Source organism: Antechinus flavipes, chromosome 5 (genome assembly GCF_016432865.1).
Source record: "Antechinus flavipes isolate AdamAnt ecotype Samford, QLD, Australia chromosome 5, AdamAnt_v2, whole genome shotgun sequence".
Lineage (NCBI taxonomy): Eukaryota > Metazoa > Chordata > Mammalia > Dasyuromorphia > Dasyuridae > Antechinus > Antechinus flavipes.
In genome coordinates, this window is record NC_067402.1 from 75,679,727 (window position 1) to 75,695,462 (window position 15,736).

Sequence of the window (15,736 nt, forward strand, 5' to 3'; positions counted from 1 at the left end):
GGTAAAAAAAAAAAATGAGTCTTTTTTTTTCTTTCTAGTTATTGGGGAAATTCTTTTATATGGATGCAAATAATTGGTAAGTCCTTTGAAAATATAAAAAGCTTAAAAAATGACTATTTGAAAGCTCTCTGATGTTTGTAAGTGTGAGTACTTCTAGTATATGGACACTCTCTACATATACAAAAAAATCAAATCCTTCCTTATCTTCATAATTTCTTGGTAGCTAAGTCCTACAAAGTTGTCTGAGGTACATGAAGATAAATGATTGTACAAGATTCTACAGATATAAATATGAGAGGTGAAATTAGAATCTATGTTTTCCTGATGGCTCTGTGGCAATGTGCATTAAAATTAACCTTAAGAAGTTTTTATGAAATCTGAACCTTTTTGAGATCAAAATGAATGAAGAATTTATAGATGACTTAAAAAATCTGGAATAAATTCTCATTAATATTAATGATTAAATGTAATTTCAACATTAAGAATATTTTCTACAGACTGCAAAGCAATTATTGCACAACCTATTCAGTATATAGGAAAAAAGTGAAAAAAAGCACACTTGGAAGTTATTATTAATAGATTTACTGTAGTCAAAGCTATCTGCATATCTGCCTGTGATCACGGAGAATAACACATTTTTTTTTAGTTGGATGGAACATAAATATTATCTATTCCAGCTCGTCTTTTCATTAGAAATAGATGAAACTGACTTGTATTATTGCATGTCCATCTTTTTTCCTAAAAGATAAGGTTAGCTGGATAGTTTATTATTGGTTGTAGTCAAAGTTGTTTGCTTTTCAGAATATGTGATCCCAGGCCCTTCCATCCTTTCAGGTGGAAACTGCAAGGTCTGGGTAATCCTGCTTGTGGCCCCTTGGTATTCAAATTCTTTCTTTTTGGATACTTGCAATATTTTTATCTTGGTCTGATAGTTCTGAAATTTGGTCACAATATTCCTTAGGGTTTTTAATTTGGGGTCTGTTTCAGGAGGTGATTAGTGAATTCTTTCAATGGCTATTTTGCCTTTTGTTTTTAGGACTTCCAGGCAGTTTTCTTTTATGATTTCCCGAAGGATAATATCTATGCTTTTTTTTTCATCTTGGCTTTCAGGAGGTCCAATAATCCTTAAATTGTCTCTCCTAGATCTATTTTCCAGGTCAGTTGTTTTTCCTAGGAGGTATTTCATATTTTCTTCTAAAGAAGAAAATTAAATTTGTTTTTTGGTTCTGTTTGACTGATTCTCAAAGTCTTATTGAGTCTTTCACTTCCATTTGTTCAATTTTAATTTTTAGTGTATTATTTTCTTCAGTTACCTTTTTTAGCTCCTTTGGCATTTGGGCAATTGAATTGTTTTGCTCATTACATTTTTTTTCCATTTCATAAATTTTATTTTTCAATGAATTAATATCTTTTTCGTATCTATTTTGTAAGGAGTTATATACTTTTTCCATTTCATCAAATCTTTTTTTAAGGAGTTTTTTTCAGATAATTTCTATTTTTCCTTTTCCATACCCTCTTGCAAAGATCTTATTTTATTTCTCCATTTTTCCTCTAACTCTCTCTTTTTTTAGAAATCTAAAAGAATTTATTTATTTCACATTTTTTATTTTAGGAAAGTTTTTTCTTTACAAAACATATATATGCATGGGTAATTTTTCAACATTGACCCTTGCAAAGCCTTCTGTTCCAAATTATCCATTCCTTCTCCCAATCACTTCCCTAGACGGCAGGTAGTCCGATACATGTTAAAATACATGTTAAATCCAATATATGTACATATATTTATACAGTTATCTTACTGCACATAAAAAATCAGATCAAGAAGGGAAAAAACTGAGAAAGGAAACAAAATGTAAGCAAACAACAACAGAAAGGGTGAGAATGCTATCTTGTGGTTGACATTCAGTTCCCACAGACCTCTTTCTGGGTGTAGATGGCTCTCTTCACCACTGAAAATTGGAATTGGTTTGAATCATCTCATTGTTGAAGAGAGCCACATCCATCAGAATTGATCATTATATAGTCTTGTTGCTGTGTATAATGATCTTCTGGTTCTGCTCATTTCACTTAGTATTAGTTCATGTAAGTCTATCCAGGCCTCTCTGAAATCGTCCTGCTGGTCATTTCTTACAGACAATAATATTCCATAATATTCATATACCACAATTTATTCAGCCATTCTCCAAATGATGGTCACTTCCTCAATTTCCTGTTTCTTGCTACTACAAAAAGGGCTTCCACAAATATTTTTGCACACGTGGATTCCTTTCCCTCCTTTAAGATCTCTTTGGGATATAAGTCCAGTAGAAACACTGCTGGGTCAAAGGGTATGCACAATTTGATAACTTATTGAGCATAGTTCCAAATTGCTCTCCAGAATGGTTGAATCCATTCACCTAACTCTCTTTAAAGATCCTTCTTGAGATCTTCCAAGAAGGCCTTTTGAAATGGGGACCAGCTCATATCTCCTTTTAGGGCTTCATCTGGAGTTGGTTTGCCTTTGGGAACCTCAGGGTTTGAGGTCTGTTCTCTTTTTCCATAAAAGTTGTCTATGGTCAGAGTTCTTTTTACTTTTTTGCTCATTTTAAAGTGTTGATATCTGCTCTTAGGGCAAAGTAGTGATAGCTGCTTTAGTTTGCCCTGGGGCCATTGTTTCTGACTGACTTCTGGTGCTGGTAATCATGACTAGGTGCTGAGTTCTTCCCAGACTCAGGGACTTACAATTTGCCTTTTGTGTTGGCTTTTGGGTGTTTTGCAGCAAATCTAATAAGCCACTCATCTGTAATCAGGCCAGAGTAGCCTAAGAGATTCACAGAAGGTTACCCAGTCCTAGGATGCAACAATGCTCTGGCTCTGCACCCTGGGTTCCTTGTGCTGTAGACTTTTCTTCACAGATTGTACCCCTCCCTGATTGAAACAGACCTGTTCTGACATTCTTCCAAGGTATCTTCTTCTGGAAATGTGTTTACTCCAAATATTTGTAGGTTCCATCGCTTCAAAACCAGTTTAGAGGCTTTATCTGCTGTTGGTTTGAGAGAAAGGTCAGAGGAAGTCACAGAAAGTCTTGTCTGTTCTCCACCATCTTGGCTCTGCCCTGAATATTATCTATTCCAATCAATAACTGTACAGACACCCCCTATCAAGTGGTCATCCATACTTTGGTTGAAGACCTTCAATGAAAATAAACTTACCACATCCAATGTCAACCCATCTACATTTGGAGAAAAATAAGCGTTAACATGTTTTTCTGATACACTGATATACTTTTTATACTGATACAAGTGTAGCTTGTATAGTTCCTGTTATACAACTTCCTTCCCATTCCCTGCTCCCCCTACACCTCCTAAAAAAAGTCATTTCTCTACCTCCCAGCATCTTTTCAAGTGCTTGAAAATGACTATAATGTCTTTCTCAGTTTTCTTGCCTTTGAGCTAAACATACCCAATTTCTTCAATTGATCTGCATAAAGCATGAAACCAAGACCCTCCATCATTTTGGCTGCTCTCCCCTGAATACTATCCATCCTAATAGATTCCTCCCTAAACTATGTCATATAGAACTGAGCATGATCTTCCAAATGTGGCCTGATCAAGACACACTATAACAATGTAACATAGGACCATGACCTCTTTATTCCTGTGGTTCTTGTAAAAAAGTCCAAGATTTATCTACATTTTTTGGTATCATAATTCTTACTCATTCAAAACTTGTAATCCACTAACTGTATTGTCACACCTCATTTATTACTCACTCATAGAATAGTAATTTATCTTTATCCATATTCATATAAAGTATATATATTATATACTATATATCCTTCAAAATGTTCCAAAAGAAAAAAAAAATCTTTCTTTATTCCTATATATCCAACATATATTTTAAAAGTAACACTAAAATATCGGCAAAGGAATAAATTGACACATATTTAAATGAATTATAATCACTATACTTTTAAAAAAAGATTGAAGAAGATCAATGACAATGCAGCGAAAAAGTGGATTGTCACTTCTTGAAGTTCTAATCCTTAGAAGCCCTATATGGGTCATTAATTTATTCATTCAATAAGGATTAAAGAAAATAGAAGATATGGTTCTTGGCCTTAAGGAGCTTATTAGGGAAGGGAAAAAAACATACATTTATTAAGCACTTAGTATGCACCAAGTATTGTAATAAGTACTTTATACATGATATTTCATTTGATTCTCTCTCTATGACATATGTACTATTTTTTTTCATAACTGAGGAATCTGAGACCAGTTGACTTTGAATCCTTGCCCATGGTCACATATCTAATAAGCATCTGAGACTAGATCTGGCTTGAGAACTTTCTGATTCCTAGCCCAGCACTCTCTTTACTGTGCATCCTATATATCCAATATACTATATACTATATATTTCTAAAATGCATCCATATGTTCAACAATGAGACAGTAATTCCAGTGTTCAAGAGAAAGTGTTGTAGAGTGGAAAGAGCATAGGAAGTTGAGTTAAAATTTTTGAATTTGTATTCTTCCTCTTACTATGGGCAAATAATTTAATGAAACAGCCTGTTAACCCCTCAGTAAAGTAAGATATAAGAAATCACATTTTTATAAAATTTTAAAGTTATAGAATTCTTTCATCATATAGGTCTGGGAAGAAGGCAATGTAAATATGATTATTCCCTTTTTATATACTGTTAGAATCCTTATAAAGTGTTAACTCACTAGAATTGATAGAAACACTGCTTATGTAATTGGTTCACACCTTTGGAGTTTACACCTTTGAGAGTTCACATATTAGCTCACATGTTAGAGTTCACAAGTTAGGGAGATTCACAAGTTACACCTCTTACAATCCTACTCTTGGAGGAGGAGTCAACCTTTGGGTTCACACCTTTAAGAGATCATATATAAAGAAGCTCTTGGAGCCTCAGCGAGGAGTCAGAGAAGTAAGTTCGGGAGATTGACAGAGCCAGAAGTCAGCCAGTTGAGAAGAGTAGAACTGGAGATTCAGAGGGAGCTGGAGGCTGAGGCAGAAGCTGGAAGAACTAAAGGACAAGCTGCAAGAGCTTTTGGAACCAAGGAGGGAGATAGGCCTCTAAGAAAACTAACCAGGCTTTTTTGGAAGAGACAATAAAGGACTGTATTTTAACTCCTGGCTGCATTTGAGGTGATTATTGATCTGAACTGAAACTAAGGCTGCCTCCAAAAGCCTCCCAAGAAACCTGCTCCCAGAGAACGATCGTATTTGAAAAAAGAAGAATATCACATTGTACAAAGAAAGTTGGACTTATTTATGTGAATTGTCCCATAGTATCAACAAAAAGCCTTACTTCACAGGATTATTTTAAGGGTAGTGCTTCCTTATCCCCAATGAAAATTATGAATAAGAATTCCTATTAACAATAAAGGAACCTGGATATTTAAGTTTCCTTCTAGCTATAAAGTCTATATTGCTATGATTCTATTGAGTTAAAAATCATCATCTAAATTCAGCTCCATGGGAATTTGAGATCAACATATCTAAAGATACTGAAAAGGTGTGAATTTGGTAAATTGAAAGAGGCAGTCTTCTATAAGTTTTCTTTTATTTTAAAAAGGCAGGAGAAATACTAACTTGAAATAAGCTAAGTATAAAACAGTGTTGTCCTCAGAGAACTATCAACTACATTTTCTTCTTTTTCCAAAGGACATAGATAGCCTATCAAATCAGATTGCAAAAGTGAATATAGGTAACTTTGAGTTGAATCTGCAGGATTCAGTCCTGGGGGCCTCATTTAACATGCTTTGATAGTAACCCAGTTAAGTGTTCCCACTTGTGGAATTGCTTACATATGCACACTGGCAAGGAAACAAACATTAATATAGAAAGTCTTTTGAGGTCTGTGATGGTGAAGGCTAAGTTCCATGTATCTTGTTTCCTGAAGTAAATATTCACAGCTGTACTTTATCCATCCAGACCTCTCTACTATTGCCTTTCTACTTTGCTGACCTCTCATTACCAACCCACCACTATTTTTTTTTTTTTACAATTTACCTTCCCACCAAAAACAAGCAAAAATTTAAAAATAAATGGAAAAGGTAGAATCACAGTTTGATGTTGGCATTGTTTGGTTTCAGGGGAACTTCTTTAGATTTTGCGCTTCCTCGTATTATCTACTTCTTGCCACAATTCTTTTTTAAATTGAGTCAAAAGTCTTACCAATGTATGGACTATTTATAAAATAAGACTAGAGACTAGAGATTTAATCAGTTTAAAATCTAACCAGAAATAATCCAATGGGAACCTCTTCTAAAAATCCATGCTTTTTGAATTGAAATTCAGTGTTTTATTTTTCCATTGCCTTCAGGGATTTCTTGACTACCACAGCTTCTCATAGTTTTAATAATAAGCTTTGAATTTAATTTATAAATATGAACAGTTTCACTTTTTGTTTTTTTAAAGTATCATTCTATATCAATATAGAGAAATGTCCAGTTTATCTAGCATCATCATGGAGTGTCTCCCTAAAGTTCTACTCAAATATTTCAAAACTTGGAGATGACCAATGATTGTCCAAGATGGTGTCAGCAGAGAGCAAACTTTGCCATGCTGTAAAGACTTCAAATACTATAATAACTTTTGTTATTATAGAATATTCATGTTAAAAAGAATGTGTTAAGCTAAATCTAAAACAAGCTCAGTGACATTAGTGGGAGTACTTGGCAATAGCTCATTTGGCTATGGAAATCAGTTAAACAGAGAATTCTTCTTTGTGCTCCCTTTTCACTTCTGCAATATCAGTGGCAAAAAAGGGAAAGAAGCTGCTAATTATCATACAGTTTTTAGATTTTCTATGCATATCAATATAGGCACTGATTATCCAAATGTCAGGTTCTTGTACATTGACCAGTGAATAAGGACTGGAAGAACTCAATTATATGAATTATTATATCAATTAACAATCATATGTGAATTTGAGATTCTCATTATTAATACAACCAGAAAAAAATTGTAGCTGGATGGACAAATGTATCCTAGGTTCTTCTTTTCTGGGAGACTAATAAAAGCACTGGAAGAGTTGGTTTTATTATATATCAAAAAGCAAAAAGAATATCATCTTATAGGACATTTGGCTATTTCATATTTCAGTTCTCTTGAATAGTATTTGCAAAAAGACATTTCCACAATAATTGTAACATTTAGAATTGTACTAAAAATTGCAAAAAAAATCCTTAGACTTTGGAGAAGACAGAACTAAGGTGGTGGAGAAAAGCTAGGATGTTGCCTGAGCTCACCCCAGTTTCCTTCAGAAACAACATTAAGTCAAGCCTTTAAATGAATTCTGAAACAAAAGAATCTACAAAAATATTCAATGGAACAATTTTCCAACTTAAGATAACTTAGAAAGACTTCAGGGAAAGTCATTCTCATTTTAGTAAAAGAGAAGCAAATCTCAGTACAGAGAGTGACCAAGCAAAGCAGTGGGAGACTGTTAGCCACAACACAGATCAGTTCAGTAGTGGATCTTCACAGATCATTGGCTTAGTAGACCAGTGGCACAGTAGGCCAGCTATGAGACTTCTTACCTCAGGGCAGAAAGCAAACTGCCAGTCCTGGAAACTATAGGACAACAAGTACAACTAGGCTGGGGCCAACCCAGCACAGTGGAAAAGCTTCCAGCCTTGAAGGGCACTGTGCATAGAGAATATTGTAGCCAAATTTCAGAACTATCAAGTTAAGGAGAAAATAGTGCAAAGGCGCTACTAACAAAATGAATGTCAGAACTACACAGGACTTAGCAGCTTCTACATTAAAGAATAAGAGGGCTTGGAATATGATATTCCAGAAAAAAAGGAGCTTTGATTACAACTGAGAATTAACTACCTAGCAAAACTTAACATAAATTTTTAGGGGAAAATATGGACTTTCAATGAAATAGGGGACTTTCAAACTTTACTGATGAAAACATCAGAACTGAACAGAAAAATTGGTGTTCAAATATAGGGCCCAAAGAAGGATAAGAAAGAAAAAGAATGTTATTCCGTAAGATTAAACTATTTACATTCTCTCATGGAAAGATAATACTTGTAACTCTTGAGAACTGTATTTCTATCAAGGCTGTTAGAAGGAGTATACATAGACAGAATGTATGGGTATGAGCTGACTTTGATGTGATGATATTTTTAAAAAAGGGTGAAAAACGGTTGTATTGGGAAAAGAGGAAAGGGTGAGGAAGAATACAGTACATTATATCACATGAAGAGGCACAAAAGACCTATTACAGTAGAGGGAAAGAAAGGAGACAGTGAGATTTGTTTAAATCTTACTCTCTCATCAGATTTTGCTAAAAGAAGGAATGACATACACATTCACTTAGTATAGAAAATTATCTTACTCTATTAGGAAGCAGGAGGGAAAAGGAGAAATAAAAGGGATGGGGGCTGAGGCAAGAGAGGACAAATTAAGGGAGGTAGGGATCAGAAGCAAAACACTGATGAAGAAGAGCATTGTATATTTCATGCAATGAAAGCAGATAGCTGAGTATATTAAACATAAGTATCCTCCTACAATATTGTTTACAAGAAATATAGGTGAAGCAGAGAGATATGCAGTAAGTAAAAGCAGAAGACTATAGCAGAATATATTAAATTTCAGCAGAAGAAAAAAAAAGCAGATCTAATTTAAAAAGATAAGAAAAGGAATTACATTTTGTTAAAAGGTACCATAAACAATGATATTACATTAATACTAAATACATATGGGTCAAATATAAACATTGAACATCTTAGACAAGTTACAGAAAGAAGTAGATAACAAAACTAGAGGGGCATCTCAATCTTCCCCCCTCAAAACTAGATAAATCTAACCATAAAATAAACAAGAACAAAGTTAAGGGGGTAAGCAGAATTTTGGGAAAGTTAGATATCACAGATCTTTGGAGAAAATGCAATTGGAATATACTTTTTTTTCTTTCTCAGCAATACCTAGTGCCTACCAAAATTTGACTATGAAAAAACTCACAATTAAATGCAGAAAAGCAGAAAAATAAAATGCATTATTTTTACATCATGATGAAATAAAAATTAAATATAATAAAGAGCCATGCAAAGCAACACTAAATAGTAATTATAAATCAAATAATCTAATCCTAAAAATGAATAGGTCAAATAACAAATGAGAGAAATAATCAATAATTTCATAAAAGACAATGACATTAATGAGACAACACACACAGTTTTATTACATGAAGCCAAAGCAATTCTTAGGGAAATTTTATATCTTTAAGTGCTTACATAAATAAAATAAAGAGGAGATCAATGAATTGGGCATGCAATTAGAAAAGCTAGAAAAAGAAAAAAAAATCCTCAATTAAATCCCAAGTTAGAACTTCTGACAATCAAAAGAGAAAATTATAAAACTGAACATAAGAAAACTATGGAACGAATAAAACAAATCTAAGAACAGGTTTTATTTAAAAAATAATTAAATAGACAAACTTTTGTTAATGCAATTTTAAAAAGAAGACTAAATTACGAGTGTCAAAAATGAAAAAGTGAATTCACCAACAATGAGGAGGAAATGAAAGTTGTAATTTATTTTTCCCAACTGAATAATTAAAAATAAATTTAAACAAATATATTTTATTATTTTAAATAAATAAATTACAAATAAAAAATAATTATCTTTCCCAACTGAATGCCAGTAAATCTGACAATCTAAATGAAATGGATGGATATTTACAAAACATAAATAACCCAGATTAACAGAAAAGATAATAAAATACTTAAATAACCTCATTTCAGAAAAAGACATTGAATAATGAAATACCTAAGAAAAAAAATTCTGGGGGCAGATATATTTACAAATTAATTCCACCAAACACTCAAAGAACAATTATACAACACTTTTTACTCAAAGTCACATTTAAACAATTATAAAAATATCAATTGCTCATGTGTAAGCAGAGCCAACATAATAAAAGTGATAATTCCACCTAAGCTAATTTCCTTATTCAGTGCCATGCCTTTCATGTTACCAAAAATTTGACTTTTAGAGCTGAAAAAAAAAAAAAACTAATAAGATTCATCTGGAAGAACAGAATGCCAAGAATATCAAGAAAATTTATGAAAAAAATGCAGAGAAAGCTGACCTAATTGTATCAGCTCTATAACCATTTTATAAAGTGGTAATCATAAAAAACTATTTGGTATTGACTAAGAAATAGCGTGATGAATCAGTGAATTAGGGTAGATACACAAGACAGCAAATGACTATAGTATTCTACTATTGAATAAACCCAAAGACTCCAGTTTTGGGGATAAGAATTCACTATTTGACAAAAACTGCTAGAAAAACTAGAAAATAGTATGGCAAAAACTATGTATAGTTCAGCAACTCACAGTATATAATAAGTTCAAAATGGGTACATAATTTGGACATAAAGGGTAATATGATAAGAAAATTAGAGCAAAGAATCGTTTACCTGTCAGATCTATGGAGAAGGGAAGAATTTAGGACCAAATAAGAGATAAAGACTATCTTTAAATACAAAATGGATCATTTAAATTTAATTAAATTAAAAAGTTTTGCACAAATTAAATTCATGCAACCAAAATTAGAAGAAAATCAGAAAGCTGGGAAATAGCTTTTTACCCCATGATTATGATAAGGCATAATTTTCTCAAAGATATAAAGAACTGAATCAAATTTATAAGAATACAAGTCATTCCCAAATTGATAAAACCTCAAAAGATTTGAATAGGCAATTTTTAGATAAAGAAATTAAGGCTATCTATATTCCCATAGAAAAATGCTCTATATCTCTATTTATTTGAGAAATGTAAATTAAAACAACTGTGAGATACCACCAGACACCTCTCAGAATAGCTAAGGTGACAGAAAAAGATAATGACAAATGCTGGAGGAGATTTGGAAAACTGAGGCATTCATGCATTGTTGTTAGAGTTGTAAAATGTCCCAATCATTCTGAAAAGGTCTTTGGAACTATGTCCAAAGGACTATAAAATTTGCATACCACTTTGATTTAGCAGTGCCTCAACTGGTACTATATCCCAAATAAATAAAAAGGGGAAAAAAAACCCAAATATACAAAAATGTTTGAAGCTGTTCTTTTTATGGTAGCAAAGAATTGGAAAATAAGTAGATGCTCATCAATTGGGGAATGACTGAATAAGTTATAGTATGTGAAAGTAAAGGAATATTATTGTTTTATAAAAGTGATTAACAGGCTGATTTTAGAAAGGCCTGGAAAGATTTACATGAACTGATGCTGAACAAAAGAAGCAGAATCAGAGATATATAATGGTACACAGCAATAGCAATAGCAAGTTTGTTATCATCAACTATGACATACTTGGTTCTTTTCAGTGGTTAAGTGATCCAAGGCAATCCCAAAAATCTTTGGATGGAAAAAGCCATCTATATTCAGAGAGAGAATTATGAAGACTATAAATCAACACATGCTATATTCACTTTTTTTTTCTGTTTTTTATTTTTTTTCTCATGGCTTTCTCCTTTTGATCTGATTTTTTTCTCCCAACATGATTCTTAAGGAAATATGTATAAAAAGAATGTACATGTATAACCAAAAAATTGTGTTTACATGTAACTGGAGAAAATAAAAATTAAAAAGGAATGTATCTTTATATGTAATTAAGCTTTGATCCAAAGATCTTTTTGCTGGAATAGATTTCAAGAATAATGATGATAAAAAAGTCTGCAAAATATGTATGACTGCATTATTATGTAATATCAAAGAACTAGGAACAAAGTAGGAGACTATTGATTGTGGACTGATTAAACAACATGAATGTAATGTGATATTAAAATCCTATAAGAAATAATGTCTATGATCAATACGGAGAAGCACGGAAAGATATATAATTATGTTGAGGAAAAACTATATATGCCTACTGCCTAGAACAATGTCAATGAAAAGAACAAAGAACAAAATTAATAAAGCTGAACATTGCTTAATCCTATTGACTAAGCTTGGCCTGGAGGAGAAAAGACACCTATTAACACTTTGTGCAGAGACTGGAGATGCAACTACAGATACAACAAAACATATGGTGCTTGATGTGATTACTCTTGATTAGATTTAGCTTATTTCTTTTCTCCTTTAATATTCTTTGTTATAATGGAAGGCTTTCTGGGAGGCAGAGAGATATATTGATAAATGTAGATAATGTGAAAACAAAATATATCCATAATATATTTTAATTCACTTTTTGTGTCAACATCTGTTGTAGAGGAAAAAGGAGTTGAAAAATTGAAATATTATATGTATAATTACATATGGTCATCCACATTTTATATATATATATATATATAGATAGATACTCAGGTAATTTTAATGTAAAGATTGGCCTAGGAAAGAAGGAATTAAAAATATTTGTGGCATAATGATTCAGGAAGGAATAAGGAATGGGAAAGGGTAAATTTGTAATCTTCCAGTTAAATTTCACATTGCAATATCATGGAGGAATTTTTTTGAGATAAGAACTGGGAGATGCTGAACATGGCAATAAATAACGGAGAGTGTTTTTTTTGTTTGTTTGTTTGTTTGTTTTTTTTTTTAGTAACAAGGACTAATTTAGGTGCAACATCACAATTTCAAATATGTTTCCAGAAGAAAACAAAAATGAGAAGAGTCATTGGATTAAATAAAATATTCACTGACTATGTCCACAATTTCCATGACATTAAGGGATCTCATCTCAAGATATTTGAAGGAAGGGAAAAAGCCTACGATGTGGAAGAAATTTCAGATTTTATTGTTACATGTACAGAAAACATAAACAATTCAAAGCCATACATATAACATTTTATGTGAATAATCTACACATGCAGTGAGAACATGTTTGGTGAAGGTTTTATAAGGAAATAAAGTTTTGAAGTAATAGCATAATTTACACATATAATAGCATGATTTAATAATGATACAGAAAATAAAAGATCCATTAGGTTTTATGTTTGTTAATTTAAAAAAAATTGATATATAGAGCAAAGTGCTTTCTTATATATCTTCTCTAGCAAAATATCTCCCGTGAACATGATAACACTGTACAGAATTCCTTAAAAGATGTATCAATAGATACGTTTTTATTCAGTAGATATCTGGTGACTAAGATCAAATGTGATATGAATTGTCACCATTATAGAAGATGTCCAAAATGGAGTCCAAGTCAAAGAGGAATTTTCTTTATAGATAGTCAGTTCTCTAGATGCTTTTTTTGGGGGGTGGGGTGGGGAGAGGACAGTGATAGAATTGATTGTATTAAGTCTTGAAATATTGCAGAGACTTCAGAATGAGAAACATACTCTCTTATAGGAATTTTTATGTCCAGACTAGGATATGCAGTTGGATGGGTCACTGATATATTTTTTCCAAATATTGGACAGAAGTTGCACATATGCATGTGTTGGACAAAACATTAAATAGGTGAGGAATAGATCAAACATTTAATATAAAGTTACAAAACTCTTTTGATAGATGAATCCAAGCTTGTACCAGAAATCAGAGTTGATCTTTTAAATACTATTATTCTCCTGGTTATTTTATACATCCACAAGTTGTGGAATTCTAGATTCTCTGAGGAATTGAAGGTAAGACATTAACAAGCACTTAATGGGCAATCGACAGGCATTTGGTAATTGTAAGCTATCTGTTCATATAATGAAAGTCTTGGCACAGGAGAAGCAGGATAATGATATTAAGGAAAAATATACTTCTTTCCCTTTTCTCTCTCTTGCTCTCTCTTACCCCAATTTTCTCTAGTTGCTGTTGTTATTGATGTTTTTTTATTCATGTCTGATTCTTTGTGACTACATTTGGCAAAGATATTGGAGTTGTTGGCATTTCCTTTTCCATCTCATTTTGTAGATGAAGAAGCTGAAGCAAACTGGCTAAGTGACTTGCCTGTGGTGAAATAGCTAGGAGGTGTCTCAAGTTGAATTTGAACTCAGGAAGATGAGTCTTTTTTACTTCTGGCCCAATAATCTGTCTATCGCACCACCTAATTGTCCCATCTATCTAGAGATCTATCTAATCGGTGATTCCTTATTTGGCCAAATATTGATTGCTCTGATCTAAAAATGAAGATTCAAGCAATGATTACTGTGTTGATCAAAGAGCCAAAGCTGGTGACAACTATAGGAACAGAAATAATCTTGGATAGGATATTGCCTATTTCATATGCTATAGATTTCATATACTTTCATTGGTGGATAGGTACAGAGATAAGATTGAAGGAAGAATAACAGAATGAATCCAGTTTTGGGGAATGTGTGGAAAATAAAATCAGTATTAGAGTACAACTTAGACTACTATAAAGTCTGTTATGCTCAGATTTCCTGGTCAATATAAGTCAGTCCTTTCATGTTCAAAAATTAATTTGTCTTCCCTCTAGTAAGAATATAGAAGAAAATTCCTAAACAAGAGACTGATGCTATCAAGTAAAAAGATGATTTACTTAGCCAAAGGTATCATTTAGGAGTGGAATGCATGGAAATTTCTTCCATTCTATTTTACAGTCAGTACAGATTCCCTTGATCTCTGAAGGAGAAAGGGTCTGATTACAAGTGCCATTTTAAAGTGTGAAGAATGGAATGAGCTAGATTGAACCATCTTCTGTCTGTTCTGATTGCTCTTCTGTGGACTGCCTTACCTGAGAAACATTTTACATATGCAATTCAGAGTGCAATGGTAAGTTACCAGGAAGCATCCACTTCATATCTTAGGACTTTAGAGCTCTTGGATCAGAAATGTTCCTTTTGCACTATGAGAATTCTAAGGGTCTCTAATTTGGAAGAGATCTTTTATAACTATGGCCTAACAAATAAATTAAGAATTAAATGTGAAAGCAAATGGAGGATTGTTAAATGTAATACACTTGGGAAATAAGACCCACAAACCAGCGGAAAACACAAAGATTGATTTCTTTTATCAACTCTCCTAAGGCTCATATAAAATTTTTAATATCTTTAATGATATTGCATAGCAAAGAGATTGGCAGCAGGTGATATTTTCATTAAAAGTTTAGCATAAATGTGTCAACTAGATTCAACTAGAATACTTTAAGTTGTCTAAAGTTATATATTCCTCTTATTTTTGAACTATCTTCAATGTAAACACATCTTTTTCAAATGTCACTTTTGCTACAAAAATCAAGATGAGACTACTGTACAGTTCTGTCAGAAAAAAATAAAGGATCCATTGAAAGAAATATTCCTGAGATAAAAAGGGCAAGATTTAGCAAATTATTGGTCATTTAGGTTTAGGAAAAATGAAGATTCAGAGGTTAAGAGTCTCAGAAGTTGGAAGAATGATAGTGCTTTTTTTTTTTTTTAAATAACTTTTTATTGATAGAACCCATGCCAGGGTAATTTTTTACAGCATTATCCCTTGCACTCACTTCGGTTCCAATTTTTCCCCTTCCTCCCTCCACCCCCTCCCCCAGATGGCAAGCAGTCCTTTACATGTTGAATAAGTTACAGTATATCCTAGATACAATATATGTGTGTAGAACCGAACAGTTTTCTTGTTGCACAGGGAGACTTGGATTCAGAAGGTATAAATAACCCGGAAAGAAAAACAAAAATGCAAGCAGTTTATATTCATTTCCCAGTGTTCTTTCTTTGGGTGTAGTTGATTCTGTCCATCCTTGATCCATTGAAACTGAATTAGCTCTCTTTATCGAAGAAATCCACTGCCATCAGAATACATCCTCAAACAGTATCAGAATGATAG